Source organism: Triticum dicoccoides, chromosome 2A (assembly GCF_002162155.2).
Source record: "Triticum dicoccoides isolate Atlit2015 ecotype Zavitan chromosome 2A, WEW_v2.0, whole genome shotgun sequence".
NCBI classification, from domain to species: Eukaryota; Viridiplantae; Streptophyta; class Magnoliopsida; order Poales; family Poaceae; genus Triticum; species Triticum dicoccoides.
In genome coordinates this window covers 289,261,720-289,277,749 of record NC_041382.1, presented here as the reverse complement: position 1 = coordinate 289,277,749, position 16,030 = coordinate 289,261,720, and positions in this window count along the sequence as shown.

Here is a 16,030-nt window from a genome sequence, read left to right as displayed (position 1 = left end):
ATGATCTATTCGAATAGCCGCGTCCGCGGTAACGGACTACTTGGTTGCCTATACAGTTCATAGACAATGTAAATGGAAACTACTAAAAGCCTCAAGATAAGTGTGAGTGCCGAGGATGGCTCTTCCGTAGGAAGACGGAGGTGGATCCTCGGTAGTGTATTGAATTGGTGAGTAGTGGACTCGTGTGCGCAAAACCATTTCAAGTTGGAGTGTCGTAGGTTAGCCTAGCCAAGAGTCAAAGCTGGCTTGCTGCAATAACTCCACCAACCCTTCTTGATACTATGCATGTATGTAGGATCTGATGTAAGTCTTGCTGAGTACCTTTGTACTCATGTTGCTATAATCTACATTTTTACAGAAGACGCTGCAACCCCTTCTGATGGGTTCTATGTAGACGTTGACATCAACGAGTAGGCTAAAGACCCAGGTGGTGACCTTGAGCTTGTGAAGGACCACGTAGTATAGCTAGGCTTTCCAAGCCTCTTTTATTTTACTAGTTGTCTGTACTCAGACAAGTTACTTCCGCTGCTGGTTTGTATGAATGTATGACTTGTATGTTGGGTCGTGAGACCCGTACCTTTGTGTATGTTATGTATGGCTCCCTGAGCCTTAAATAAAGTACTTGTGTCGTAGAGTCACGTTGTGATGCTTCGTTGTATTTGCACATATCGAGCATATTGTGTGTATGATTGAAATGCTTGGTATGTGTGGGATCTGACTATCTAGTTGTTTATCTTTAGTAGCCTCTCTTACCGGGAAATGTCTCCTAGTGTTACCGCTGAGCCATGGTAGCTTGCTACTGCTCTGGAACACTTAGGCTGGCCGGCATGTGTCCTTCTTCGTTCCTGTGTCTGTCCCTTCCGGGAAATGTCACGCTTTGAGTACCGGAGTCCTGTTAGCCCGCTACAGCCCGGTTTACCGGAGTCCTGCTAGCCCAGTGCTACAGCCCGGACCCACTTGCTGATGACCGACACGTTCGAAGCTGGGTCATGGATGCCTGTCCCTGTAAGTCTGTGCCACTTTGGGTTTACGACTAGTCATGTCAGCCCGGGCTCTTTATCATATGGATGCTAGCGACACTATCATATACGTGAGCCAAAAGGCGCAAACGGTCCCGGGAAAAGGTAAGACGACACCCGTGGGGATACCGTGCGTGAGGCCGCAAAGTGATATGAGGTGTTACCAGCTAGATCGATGTGACATCGAGTCGGGGTCCTGACAGCGTTGGCATCAGAGCCGGACTGCCTGTAGGTTCTCCAAGCCAAACTGGTCGATGTTGAGTTTAGAAATTCTTTAGTTATATGTAGGGGAATTGTTTGTGGGTTGGAACGTAAGGCTCTTTTTACTCCTTATACCTTATGACTTTCTGATCTGAGTCAGTCCATTCTTCCACCGGGGGTTAAGGAATTAGGATCTGTTCTCTCTATCAGGATCACGTGTTACTAATCAGTAGTACCTTATAAGTTTGATGGATACAATCCTAGTTCAGTTCTACTACCACATTATGTTGTTAGAATGGATCCAGAACTTTGATATGATGATGTTGAGTGTGTATGAAATCCTTTGTCAAATGTCTCAAAATCCTTCTTGAGCATTTACAGCTGTTATGCTGCCGAAATTTCGCTAGAAATTCTAATGCCTTTGCATTATGATTGTGCTTTCAGATGGCCACTCGCGACCTTAATCAAGTGGTTCGCCTGACTCGATGCCTAGATGTACCCGGCCATACTGCTAAGTTGGTCAGGGTAATGACTGAGGCTGGATATCGCTGGTATCCCGAGTACACGGTCGAAGAGCAATTCCGAGACTTTAATCAAAGCCAGTATCTCTGCACTGTCAGGATATTTCCATCTTATCCTGGATCTACCGAGCCTCTTCACTGCTCCTATGGACTCAGGGTTACTATCGAGATGGCTGTGCAGGACGCCGCCTACTCTATGATGACCATTATGCGGGTCAGATCTGGTTTATTTCGGGACTCTGATTTCCGGTATATGCCAGGATCACTTCCGGGAGCGCAAGGGTATCTCCAGGCTATCTATGCTGACCCCACTCAGGAGGATTCACGGACTCGCACCACTGCTGAGATGCTCGAGGATAAGGACCGTGAAAATCGGGCCTTAAGGCTAGAGCTCTTCAACACCCGTGCTGACCACTGGGCCACTTTGACTCGGTTCGCACCGGCGGTGCAAGCTGGATATTCAGATATGCGCGATCTCTATCCTGTGAGGTCCGCTCTGCCAGACGTGATGGTTTGGCGTGATGTAGGAGGCATCACCCCACCTCGCGGTCCCCGCAGGCCACCGTTTGTTGGTCCAAGGCCTCATCCTAGCCCCTATGGTCCACAAGCTCCGCGAGACCGTCTGTTTCCAGATGATCATGTTGAGCTCCCAGGCTATGGAGGTGACTTCTACGAGGACTACTACGGATCGGTCTAAGTTAGTGGTAGTATCACTAGTTCGCACTAGCTGTGTCGTCTATCGTCCCGCGTGACTCGTGGGATAGGACCTAGTTTGTACTCCTTCCGGAGGTGTAGAAAAATAATGTATAGGAGCTTGGAATGCCTCCGATGAGATGTAATCCTCTTTTCACCGTAATAGTACTTTGTTTGGTCTTGTACTAAACCCTGTATGGTGTGTATGACGATGGAATAAAAGAAGCAGTTTCTGTATCTACCATGTCATACGGATGATCATCTCGCATTCCGAGTTATTTCTTACATTATGAATCCTATGTCGGAATTCTACCATCCTGACTAAATCATTGTCTTGTTTACCTAGGATGGTCAACACGCGCGCTAACCCTGCTTCTCAAGAGCAGGCCGAAGGCAGTGAAGCCAGGGATGTAAATCTGCCTCATCCTCCTTCACTAGCCGAGGTGATGATGGAAGCTGAGAGAAACAAGCGGGAGACAAACCGTTTGTTGGAGCGTATTGAACAGAATACAGCACATCATCAGAGGGCTAACGTGGTGTCACTCAGTGATTTTATCAAATTACATCCACCCACGTTCCACCACTCCGTCGAGCCTCTCGACGCTGATGACTGGCTTCACAGTATCTCTCACAAGCTGCATTCTGCGCTGGTAGCGGAGGCTGACAAGGTCACCTTTGCTGCATATCATCTTGAAGGCCCCGCTAGTCTATGGTGGGAGAATTATGGAGCTATGCGCCCAGCGGGCCATGTCACTACTTGGGCTGAATTCAGCGAGGCTTTCCGTGAACATCACATTCCGGAGGGTCTCATGGACCGTAAACGTGAAGAATTTTGCAGTTTCACCCAAGGCCGACTTTCTGTGGATGCTTACAGCAGGGAGTTTGGTAATCTCGCACGATATGCAACTGAGGAAGTGTCTACCGATGCCAAGAAGCAAGCAAGGTTCCGTAAGGGCCTTAGTCCTGAGCTTCGCCGCGACCTCCGTCTGCATGAGTGCACATCTTTTTCGAAACTTGTCAACAAAGCCATCAGTGCTGAAACTGGTCAGACTGACTATGACGCAACACGCAAGCATGGACGTGACATGGGTTCCTCATCCGGTGCTGGTCCTCACAAGCGCCGCGTGTGGGTACCCAACACCGCCCTGCCACCCAGGTTTACACCGAGGCCATCTTTCCAGATGCCTCGCCCCGTTCAACAGTCTGCTCCAGCCAAGCCCTATGGGGGTCCAACTAACAATGCTCCTCCACGTACCAGTTCCGTGACTTGTTTCAAGTGTGGGGAATCTGGTCACTATATGCGTGAGTGTCCCCAGACCAACCCCAATCAATCTGCTAAAGCTGTTGGCCGTGGCAAGCCGACAGGGAAAGTGTTTCATGCTAAACCGGTCACCGCTTCACGTGGCCATGTCAACTGTATCTCTGCCGAAGAAGCTCAAGAGGATCCCAACGTTGTTCTCGGTACGCTTCTTGTTAACTGCCACCCGGCATCTGTCCTTTTCGATACAGGAGCCTCTCATTCTTTTATATCTGAAAACTATGCTCGCTTGCATAACGTCGCATTCGGTGATAAGCCAACCTCTATGGTAATTCAAACTCCGGGATCCAAATGGCAAACTTCTAGAGTAAGCCATGGAAATGAAATCCAAGTCGACAGACTTGTTTTCCTCGCGTCTTTGATAGCCCTTAAATCTTCAGATATTAATATCATTTTGGGTATGGACTGGATGTCAGCTCATCAAGCCAAAATTGATTGCTTCTCTAGGACTGTTCAACTCACCCATCCTTCGGGAAAGATAGTTAATGTCTTGACCCGAATAGCCAAGCAACAATTATATTCTCTTAACGCCAGCCCTTTGCCAGACCTTGAGGACGTTCCGGTAGTCCGTGACTTCCCGGATGTCTTTCCAGAGGAATTGCCAGGTGTTCCACCTGACAGGGATGTTGAGTTTGTAATAGACCTCATTCCAGGAACCGTTCCGATTGCTAGAAGACCTTATAAGATGGCACCCCTAGAACTAGCCGAGCTTAAGAAACAACTCGATGAGTCCTTGAAAAAGGGTTTCATCCGACCTAGCTCATCTCCGTGGGCTTGCCCCATCCTATTCGTCAAGAAGAAGGATGGTACGGACCGGATGGTTGTAGATTACCGACCTGTCAATTTGGTCACAATCAAGAACAAATATCCGCTTCCCAGGATCAACGACCTGTACGATCAGCTCGCTGGATCCTCAGTCTTCTCCAAGATGGATTTGAGGTTGGGCTACCATCAAATCAAAATCAGAAACGGGGACATTCCTAAAACGGCCTTTGTTACTCGTTATGGCCAATACGAGTACACCGTCATGTCCTTCGGATTAACCAACGCTCCAGCCACCTTTTCTCGGTTAATGAACTCAATCTTCATGGAGTATTTGGATAAATTCGTCATGGTTTACCTCGATGATATACTCATCTACTCCAAGAACGAGGAAGAACATGCCGAACATCTAAGGCTAGTGTTGCAGAAACTTCGAGAGCATCGCCTTTATGCCAAATTTTCTAAATGTGAATTCTGGTTATCAGAAGTGACCTATCTGGGTCATGTAATATCTGGTAAAGGTATCGCTGTTAACCCTGAGCGAGTTCAAGCCGTCCTTAACTGGACTCCACCTGAATCGGTCAAGCAAGTTCGGAGTTTTCTAGGCTTAGCGAGCTATTGCCGTCGCTTTGTCGAAAACTTCTCCAAAGTTGCCAAACCTCTAACCGAACTCCTCAAGAAAGATAAGAAGTTCGAATGGACTCCACAATGTGAGCACAGCTTTCAGGAACTGAAAAGGCGCCTGACTTCTGCTCCCGTGCTGGTACCGCCAGACTTCTCCAAGGACTTTGTTATCTACTGCGACGCCTCGCGACAAGGACTAGGTTGCATTCTCATGCAAGATCGACACGTAATTGCCTACGCTTCACGGCAATTGCACCCACATGAGGAGAATTATCCCACTCATGATCTAGAGCTTGCAGCCGTAGTCTATGCACTTAAGACCTGGCGACATTACCTCCTCGGTAATCGTTGCGAAATATTCACTGATCACCAAAGTCTGAAGTATATTTTCACCCAACCGGATCTGAATCTCAGGCAAAGACGTTGGGTTGAATTGATCACAGACTTCGACTTAGGAATAACCTACACCCCAGGGAAAGCCAACGTCATGGCTGATGCGCTAAGTCATAAATCTTATTGTAACAACCTGATGTTACAACAAAGTCAACCGCTTCTCCATGAGGAATTTCGGAAGCTTAACCTTCACATTGTTCCTCAAGGATTTCTCTCCACCTTGGTGGCGAAACCTACTCTTACGGATCAAATCATTGCTGCCCAGAAGCGAGATAAGGGAATAGCTAAGATCAAGGAGAACATTGCTAGCGGAGGTGCTAGTTGTTTCTCCACAAATGATCATGGTGTTGTGTACTTTGAGAACCGTCTAGTGGGTCCCAAGAACCAGCATCTACGGCAGTTGATCCTTAAGGAGGCTCATGAATCTCCTCTCACTATTCATCCTGGTAGTACTAAGATGTATCAGGACCTACGCCAGAGGTTCTGGTGGACTAGGATGAAGAGAGAAATTGCTCAGTATATTGCTAATTGCGACGTCTGTCGTCGTGTAAAAGCAGAGCATCAACGGCCTGCTGGCACCCTTCAACCCCTAGCTATTCCTGAATGGAAATGGGATAAAATTGGTATGGATTTCATTACCGGTTTTCCCAGGACCAAGAGAGGGAATAATGCTATTTTCGTCGTGGTCGATCGTCTTTCCAAAGTAGCCCATTTCCTACCTGTTCGTGAGAGTATAACCGCTAGTCAGCTGGCAGATTTGTACATCTCTCGAATAGTGTCTCTCCATGGTGTTCCTTTGGAAATTAACTCGGATCGAGGAAGTCTTTTCACCTCTCGATTTTGGGAAAGTTTCCAAAATGCTATGGGAACCCGTATCTCCTTTAGCACCGCTTTCCACCCTCAGTCGAGTGGTCAAGTGGAACGCGTCAACCAGATTCTAGAAGACATGCTTCGAGCCTCTGTTATCTCATTGGGAATGGACTGGGAGAAGTGCCTTCCATTTGCCGAATTCGCTTACAACAACAGCTATCAATCTAGCTTGGGTAAAGCCCCTTTTGAAGTTCTCTATGGACGACGGTGTCGAACACCCCTTAACTGGTCAGAAACCGGGGAAAGACAATTCTTTGGCCCGGATATGATTCAGGAAGCAGAAGAACAAGTTCGCATCGTTCGTGAAAAGCTGAAAACAGCCCAATCTCGTCAAAAGAGTCAATATGACCGAAAACATAAGGCTATGACTTTCGAGGTTGACGAGAAGGCTTATCTTCGGGTTACCCCTCTAAAGGGAACCCATCGTTTCGGTATGAAAGGCAAATTGGCTCCTCGTTACATTGGACCTTTTCGCATTCTTGCCAAACGAGGAGAAGTTGCCTACCAGTTGGAACTACCTCTGCACCTCTCCAGAGTTCACGATGTCTTCCACGTTTCTCAACTCAGGCGTTGCTTCTCGGATCCTATCCGTGAAGTGGACCACGAAACGCTTGATCTCCAAGATAATCTTACATATCGAGAATACCCCGTTCGTATCCTCGATCAGGCCGAACGTACCACTCGACGCCAGAACATCAAGTTTCTCAAGGTTCAATGGTCGCACCATTCTGAGGATGAAGCAACTTGGGAAAGGGAGGATCGTCTTCGACTCGAGTACCCCGCCTTCTTCCCGGAGGAACCCAAATCTCGGGACGAGATTCTTTTGAGTGGGGGTGAGTTGTCACAACCTAGCTAGTCATGCATTAGAGTGTTGCATCATGTTTACTCTTTCATCAGAAACTTGAAATGGGGATGACAGAACCCCCAGTCCCCTCTGAAACCAACTAGGGTTTACTAAAATAATTTTCAATGAACCTGAAATGCCCTTCTAAAATGTCCATCATTTTTGTCTTGGTTCAGAACCTCTGCCAAAAGTGGTGCACATTTTCCTAGGCCATCTTAGGGTTTTTGAATTAAATCATAAATATTTGAATTTGGGCATTTAAAATAATATAAAATATTTAAATGCTCAAATATCTCCAAACTAAAATGTTTCATGTTGGAAATAATCCAACTATGGGCCAGGAATAGTTTGGTGATTTTTGAACTTGCCTAGGTATTTTATTTAATTCAACAAAGTTGCAGATATATTAAATAAAACAGAAACAGAAATAAAAAAAGGGGGAAAACTTACCTGGGCTCCTCCACTGTGCGGCCCAGCCAGCTGGCCGGCCCAGCCAGCAGCGGCCTAGCCCACCACTGCAGCTCTCCGTCGTCTTCCTCCCCTCGCCCCGAAGCTGCTGCGTGCTCGCGCGCGCACGGCCGTGCGGCCACCTCCTGCTTGCCGACGCGCTCCTGGCCGCGTGGACGACTCCCGCAGGCCGTCCCGATCCCCCCTGCTCTCTCTCACTCTCCCCCGGCTCTCCCCTCCTCTCCCTCGCTCTCTCTCTCACACGGCCGAACACCACCGTCGCCGCCGTTCGCCATAGCAGCCATCTCCGACCACCCCTCGCTCCCCCGACTAGCTCAGGAGCTCCGCCTCGACTCCCTCTTCCTCCCCACCGCTCCACAGCTCCCCGGAAGCCCTGCATCGCCGCCACGTCGCCGTTCCCCTCTTCGGGCTCCGACCACCGTCGCCGTCGAACTCGCCGTCTCCAGCGCGTCCCCGAGCCCGCTTCGACGGCCACTGCAACCGCGGTGAGCTACGCCACCGTTTCCCCCTCTCTTTTCCCTCGTTCCCTCACCGTAGCCACCTCCCCACCACGGCCGAACCTCCGCCGTCGCCGAGCTCGCCGTCGACGCAGCTCCGGTGACCATTTGGTCACCCCGGCGAGTCCAACGAGTTCGCAAGACCCCGTAGAGCATCCCTAGCGCCTCGCTTTGCTCGACTTCGAGCTCCAGCACCGTTCCCGTGCACGACCGAACCCCGGCGGCCGCAGCCGAGCTCGCCGCCGTCGACTCCGGCCACCCCGACCCCAACGGGCTCCGCCAAGAGCTGCGGGTTGGCCTCAGCTCCACTCCGGTGGTCTCCGCGGTCCGTTTGGTGGCCGAAATGACCAAAACCACTTCCGCCGCCGCGTCGGGCTCGCCGGCGACTAAACGCCGGCAGCCGACATTAACTTTGACCATGGGTGGGCCCTGGTTGACTCCCCTGAGTCAATGACAGGTGGGGCCCAGCCCTGTTAATTAAACAGGATTAGTTTTAATTAAGTTTTAATTAAATTAATCACCCTGACATGCGGGGCCCACTGTCAGGTTTGACCTGGACCAGTTCCGTTGACCTGCTGACGTCACACGGACGTCAGGCTGACGCAGTAATTGATTTTCTGGATTTAATTTAAATCAGGAAATTCCAGAATATTATTTAAACTTCAAAAATTCATAACTTTTATTCTGTAACTCCAAATTGGACAAATTATATATGAAAAATGATCAGAAAAATCCAATCTATCCATCTGTACTATTTTCATGCATGATCAAACAAGTTAAATTGATGTTTTAAGCAGAAAAAGGAAAAGCACTTTAAAAGGCCATATTTGAATTTGAAATTTGAATCTTTGATTCAAATTTGTTCAAACCCTTCTGGCTTTAGTTGCATTAGCCCAATACACTCATATTGCCATGTTTCATGCATGCATCATATTGTTGCACATTGTTTGGTGATGTTGTGTATCGGTGCTCTCTGCGGCAGGTTCTGTCCCCGAAGAGTACCCTGATTACCCTAACGAAGGACCGTATCAGTGCATCGAACCATCAGGCAAGCAACCAACCATTTGATCATATCGATACAATCCCATGTTCTCGCTCCTGCTCTCTTTTACTGCATTAAGACAACGCGTTTCAAACTGCTGTGTGCTACGGTAGTTGAACCCATTTCCTCTGCATGACCTGTCATTGCCATAGTAACTAGATGAAACCCACTAGCATGTGTGGGAGTTGCTTGAGCCATATGTATGTGTTGTTCCTACCTTGCTATGCCTGCTATGCTTAGAGTCGTGTCAGGTCTGGTTCATCTGGGTGATGGGCTGGAGTGAAATGATTATGTCGGTAATGAGAGTGGTGTGGTGAACACGATTTGGTAAAGGTATCGATGAAAGGCCATGTAGGAGTACATGGTGGGTTGTTTCATTGAAGCCGACCTTAAGCACTGAGATCTGTATGCGTGATTTAAGATACAGCTACTACCATGCATTGGGCCCTGAAATATGACCCCGCTCGACTTCTTATTCACCCTAGCTCTCTGTCCAGGAGTTGCAAGTAGTTTCTGGTGTTTGTAGCCTACTGGAGGCCGTGGACAGCGCTGACCGTAGGGGTGGGCTGTGATGCGGTAGGTACGTGGCACGGTGTACCGAATACCCGTTAGGTATCTCGGGAACCCTGTTCACATCGTTCGGGGCCGTATGGGAAACCTCGGCCGGACTCCCTGCGGATGGAACCTGAATAGGCGATAAACCTGGACTAGAGGCTTAAGTGTTTAGGTTGGTCGTGGTCTACACCCACGTCGGCTTTCGCTTGAAGTCTGCCGAGCACATGTCGTGTGCAGACGCTAAGTGGTGGAAACATGTATGAAGAAGTACACCCCTGCAGGGTTAACATGATCTATTCGAATAGCCGCGTCCGCGGTAAAGGACTACTTGGTTGCCTATACAGTTCATAGACAATGTAAATGGAAACTACTAAAAGCCTCAAGATAAGTGTGAGTGCCGAGGATGGCTCTTCCGTAGGAAGACGGAGGTGGATCCTCGGTAGTGTATTGAATTGGTGAGTAGTGGACTCGTGTGCGCAAAACCATTTCAAGTTGGAGTGTCGTAGGTTAGCCTAGCCAAGAGTCAAAGCTGGCTTGCTGCAATAACTCCACCAACCCTTCTTGATACTATGCATGTATGTAGGATCTGATGTAAGTCTTGCTGAGTACCTTTGTACTCATGTTGCTATAATCTACATTTTTACAGAAGACGCTGCAACCCCTTCTGATGGGTTCTATGTAGACGTTGACATCAACGAGTAGGCTAAAGACCCATGTGGTGACCTTGAGCTTGTGAAGGACCACGTAGTATAGCTAGGCTTTCCAAGCCTCTTTTATTTTACTAGTTGTCTGTACTCAGACAAGTTACTTCCGCTGCTGGTTTGTATGAATGTATGACTTGTATGTTGGGTCGTGAGACCCGTACCTTTGTGTATGTTATGTATGGCTCCCTGAGCCTTAAATAAAGTACTTGTGTCGTAGAGTCACGTTGTGATGCTTCGTTGTATTTGCACATATCGAGCATATTGTGTGTATGATTGAAATGCTTGGTATGTGTGGGATCTGACTATCTAGTTGTTTATCTTTAGTAGCCTCTCTTACCGGGAAATGTCTCCTAGTGTTACCCCTGAGCCATGGTAGCTTGCTACTGCTCTGGAACACTTAGGCTGGCCGGCATGTGTCCTTCTTCGTTCCTGTGTCTGTCCCTTCGGGGAAATGTCACGCTTTGAGTACCGGAGTCCTGTTAGCCCGCTACAGCCCGGTTTACCGGAGTCCTGCTAGCCCAGTGCTACAGCCCGGACCCACTTGCTGATGACCGACACGTTCGAAGCTGGGTCATGGATGCCTGTCCCAGTAAGTCTGTGCCACTTTGGGTTTACGACTAGTCATGTCAGCCCGGGCTCTTTATCATATGGATGCTAGCGACACTATCATATACGTGAGCCAAAAGGCGCAAACGGTCCCGGGAAAAGGTAAGACGACACCCGTGGGGATACCGTGCGTGAGGCCGCAAAGTGATATGAGGTGTTACCAGCTAGATCGATGTGACATCGAGTCGGGGTCCTGACACCGGGTGATGCATCATTTTCTTCTTCGGCAACACTACGTCTAGTTGCGGAGGCCCTGCCCGCCAGCGTTGGACCCTGCCGGGGGCCTTGCCTCTTTGTCGACCTCCCTGTGCGCCAGTACTGCGGCACTGAACACTTGGTTTGTTGCTGCCAGGTATAGCAGCAAGGGTTCTTGGGGTTTGGGCGCAACCAGTATCGATGGAGAAGAGAGGTATTTCTTCAAATCCTACAGCGCTGCTTCGGCCTCTGGGGTCCATTCCATTAGGACCGCCATTTTCTAGATTTTGAAAAGGGGAAGGGCGCGCTTGGCAGACCTGGATATGAATCTGCTCATGGCAGCAACACACCCAGTGAGCCGACGCACGCCCTTTATCCGCTTGGGTCCCTAATCTACTCGATAGCCTTGATCTTGTCTGGATTTGCCTCGATCCCACGATGTCACACAAAGAACCCGAGAAGTTTGCTGGACGGAACGCTAAAGACACACTTCTCAGGTTTCAACTTGAGGTTGATCTTGCGCAGATTCGCAAACGTCTCTTCTAGATCTTGTACAAGCATTGCCCTATCTTTGGTTTTGAACACTATGTCATCCATATAAACTCCCATAGGGGCTCAAAACCAATCTGGACCACCCTTGCAAACGTCGAGCCAGCACTCTTCAACCCGAAAGGCATCCGTAAAAAGCAATACATGCCACATGGGGTGATGAACATTGTCTTCTCTTTGTCCTCTTTCGCCATGAAGATTTGGTGGTACCCCGGGTAGGCATCAAGGAATGATAGCAGGTCACACCCGGCCGTCGAGTCAACAATTTGGTCAATGCGCGGCAATAGGAAAGGGTCCTTGGGACAAGCCTTATTGATATATGTGTAGTCAATACATAGCCTCCACTTCCCATTCGCCTTACGCACTACTACCGGATTGACCAACCACGTCAGATGGAGTACTCCTCTCACCAAACCTGCCGCTTCCAACTTCCAGATCTCTTTCGTGATGAACTCCTGCCATTCCAAAGCTTGCTTCCCGACCTTCTGCTTGATGGGTCGCGAATGAGGATAGACAACAAGATGGTTCTCAATCACCTCCCTGGGAACGCCGGGGATGTCGGATGCTTGCCACGCAAACACGTCGACATTCGCCCGCAGGAAGATGACGAGCGCGCTTTCCTATTTGCTATCTAGGGTGGAGCTTATGGTGAAAGCCCCTCCCATGCCATCCTCCTCGACGGACACCCTCTTGGTCTCTGGTGGCACAACTCTGGATTTCTTGCACTTGTCGGAGGAGCTCTCTGGCACGTCCTCGACGGGAGCACAACAATACGAAGAGGTGTGCTTGCCGGAGTGGGTGTGAGAGGTCTTGCCGGTCTTCTTCCCTGCCGGGGCACCCGCGGCAGGAGCGAGTGCCTTGGCGGCAGTCGCTGCAACTGCTTCCTAGTAGAGTTGGTCGGTGCACATTACTGCATCCTTCTTGTCGGAGGGGACGGTGATGGTGGTCATCGACCCCGGCATCTTCAGCGTGTTGTAGGCTTAATGTGACGCCACCATAAACTTGGCCAGTGTCGGGCGGCCGAGAATCATGTTGTTGGGCAAGGGGATCTGGGTTACATCGAAAACAATCCACTCCGTCCTGTAGTTTAACTCGCCTCCAAATGTCACGGGCAATGTGACCTTACCCTTCGGCTGGCTCCTCCCCGGGTTGACCCCTTGAAACGTGCCCGTCTCTTCGAGGCATCAGGAATCTGCAACCTTTTGGTCACAACGGGCAAGATCAGGTTTAGACTGGCCCCGCCGTCAATTAGCACACGAGGTTGCGTATTTTTGGCGACAGCAACAACGGCAAACATCCAACCGCAGTCGTGCGGTCAGGGTGGTCCTCGGCGTCGAAAATGATAGGCGTGCTGTACCATTTTAGTGGCCTCTGAGGTTCGAGGGATGGTTCTGTTGCTGTAATCTCATGTGCCCACTGCTTGAGTTGGCAGTGAGAAGTGTGCAACGAGGCTCCGTCGTCGATGCACATGGCCTCCATAGCCTTTTGGAATTTGTGCTTGCCAGACTCGTCATCCTCATCATGATCATCATCTTCTTGCTTCTTCTCGCGGCCCCGGGCGGGCCTCTCTTGATGATTATCCTTCCCGCGGCGGCCTCCTTGGCCGCCACGCTTCTTGCTAGACCCCTCGGCACCACCCTGGGCCTTCTCCTTGTCCCTCCTCTCATACTCAGCTTTTTTCTTCTTGCAAGCAGCTCGACTTGCCGGTAGTTCTAGAGGTCGTGGCCATTGGTGCGGTGGATCTTGCAATATTGCTTGTCGGAGCCACCTGGCTTGTCGGCAGCCGCCAAGTCCCGGCAAGCGGCGCACCCGAAAATTTCCTTTCCGGGGTCGTCTTCCTTGGCCTTCTTGGCAGCACCGGCGTCCTCGGATCCCTCGACGGCAAGAACGGTCTTACCCTTGTGCTTCCTGTTGCGGCGCAGACCCTTTTTCATCAGGGTAGCCGCGTCTTCGTCTATGGAGTCGGTTTCCGCACTGGCGTCCTCGCCGGGGTACTTCCTCCCCTCTTCCGCTCGAGCGCCCCTATCGGCAAGAACATAGAGTTCGGCCACATTGTTGACCTTGTTCATCACCAGTTGTCGGCATTCTAGGAACGGGGGTCCCCAGACTTGCCTGCCTGCAGCCTGCAGCGTGGCTCAAAGGGGGCCCAGCACGGCCCATCTTCACCAACACAAACCCAAGACCCTCGCGAGGGGACAAGCCTCACAGGGTGGACGACGCGGAGCTTCCTCAGGCACAGCCTCATCAGGCTGGCTCACGAGGGGGCGGAGAGATCAAGGCGGGGTACCTCACGAGGTGCCCGTGATGCAAGCCATGACGATTTAGGGCGCCAGGCGGGTGCGAGCCAGCGCAGCATCCTCCTTCTCTCTTTGGTGCAAAGGGGGCAAGCGCAGCCGCGGAGTACCGAGGCATCAGGCAAAGGTTGCCATTTCGGTGCAACGAGACCAAGACCAGGAGGACTACGAGATGGAGGTCACCCTGGAGCCCAAAATGGCGTCATCACCAAAGCTTTGCACAGGCGAAGACTACTTTTGTCAGGATAGCTGATACTTGCTGCCCCCCTTCAAATTAGCCCGCCATTGTTGGCTCCCTTCCCGCTCAGTTTTTGGGGAGAGGACCAGGGCCTCTATAAATAGGACTAGCCACCCTCGGGGTAGGAGGGGAGAGAATCAGCCAACCCAGAAACAAGCTAGGGTCGAAATCAGGGTCGGCCAGTTGGAGGAAAGCAAAGAGAGAGAGAGAGGGAGGTGACTGAACTCCTCCGAGCAGTTCATCGCCCAGCCAAGAACAGACCCTCGCGAGGCTGTTCTTCCTTGTATTGTTCATCATCATCAGCCCAAGAGGCAATCCACCTCACCACACACTGGAGTAGGGTATTACACCACAACGGTGGCCCGAACCAATATAAACCCTGTGTCCCTGAGCGCCGGGCCGCACTCGCTTCCCGCGTCGCCCAGACGGCCCCTGTCGACGGGCATCCACGCCGTTCCCCCTCACCTGCTGTCAACGCTGCCACCGGCCTGGCGGGGGACGAGCGGCAAGCATCGTCCCAGCATCCGTCCGTGCGGCAAGACAGCCGCACCGCAACTCCCTCGCTCACCCCAGCTGGTTCTTCGTCCCGCGCGCTCCGCGCGCCCATGGACGCTCGAGCTGCACTCATCGCGGCAAACGAGCTCCTGCGCTACCGTCCCGTCGACGACGTCTACGAAGAATGGCTCAACCGCGTCGCCGAGCTCGTCCGCACCGCAGGGGGCTTTCCTGCGCCGTCCGTTCCACTGCACCGCACCCCGCCCCGTGTGGGCGACGAGGCTCCGGCGGCGCCCCGGCCGCCTCCTCCTCAAGAAGACGCCATGGCCCCAGGGCGCGTGGCCCCTGGGCGGAACCCGCTCCGCGAGGCGCCAGCGCGACAAGAGAAGAGCTGCCAGGAAGTCCCTCACTCGCAAGAAGCTGCCCGGGCATTCCCTGCTCCAACACGTCGCGACCATGCTCCTGCTCCCGTGCTTCAAGACCCCGCGCTGCTCCCAGCTGCAGCGCATGGGGACATGCAAGACCAGGCTCTCCGTCACCCAGGCCTCCCGTGGCCACAGCAGGCTGCCGCGCCTTCACCACTGAACTACGAAGCGTAGCATGGCCCGGCAAGTTCAAGCCAGACCTGCCTCCTCACTACGACGCACGGCTGACCCTGCAGAGTTCCTCCAGCTCTACGAGCTAGGCATCAAAGCTGCCAACGGAGACGAGAAGGTCATGGTGAACTGGCTCCTGAACCTGGCTCTAGGCACAATCTCCTCCTAGGAGGAGATGCACACCCACTTCATCGCCAACTTCCAAGGCACTCGCGACTGGCCACCCGCCGTGAACGACATGCGCCGCATCAAGCAACAGCCCGGGGAAACCCTGTAGAAGTACATCCAGTGCTTCAACAACGCACGCCTCAAGATTCCCAAGGTGACTGAGGAGGCCATCATCTCGGCCTTCTCCGACGGCGTGCGCGACGTCAAGATGAAGGAGGAGCTGGCGATGCATGAAGACCTGTGCACTTCCTTGGAGCTGTTCAACTTGGCAAACAAGTGCGCCAGGGCTGAGGAAGGGCGTCTCTCCCTCCTCGAGCTGCCTGCCGCGGACCCAGAAGAGAAGAAGCCCAAGGCCAAGGACGTGAAGCGCAAGGGGGC